Here is a 232-nt window from a genome sequence, read left to right on the forward strand (position 1 = left end):
AATTAATCCCAAGAATGGAGAAATAGTCCCGAAAGTCCCAAAAATCCGAAATACTCCTAAAAATCCCAAAAGTCCCAAAATCAGTTCCGAGAATCCCGAAATAGTCCCGAAAGTTCCAAAAATCCGAAGTCAGTCCCAAAAATTCCGAATTAGTTCCCAAAGACCCAAAATTCCTAAATAAGTCCCAAAAATCTCGCAATGGTCCCGAAAGTCTCACAAATGGAGAAATGGT

The sequence above is a fragment of the Rhagoletis zephyria genome, unplaced genomic scaffold, assembly GCF_001687245.7.
Source record: "Rhagoletis zephyria isolate East Lansing unplaced genomic scaffold, Rhagoletis_zephyria_1.1 Rzeph_scaffold_05338, whole genome shotgun sequence".
In the NCBI taxonomy this organism is placed as follows: Eukaryota; Metazoa; Arthropoda; class Insecta; order Diptera; family Tephritidae; genus Rhagoletis; species Rhagoletis zephyria.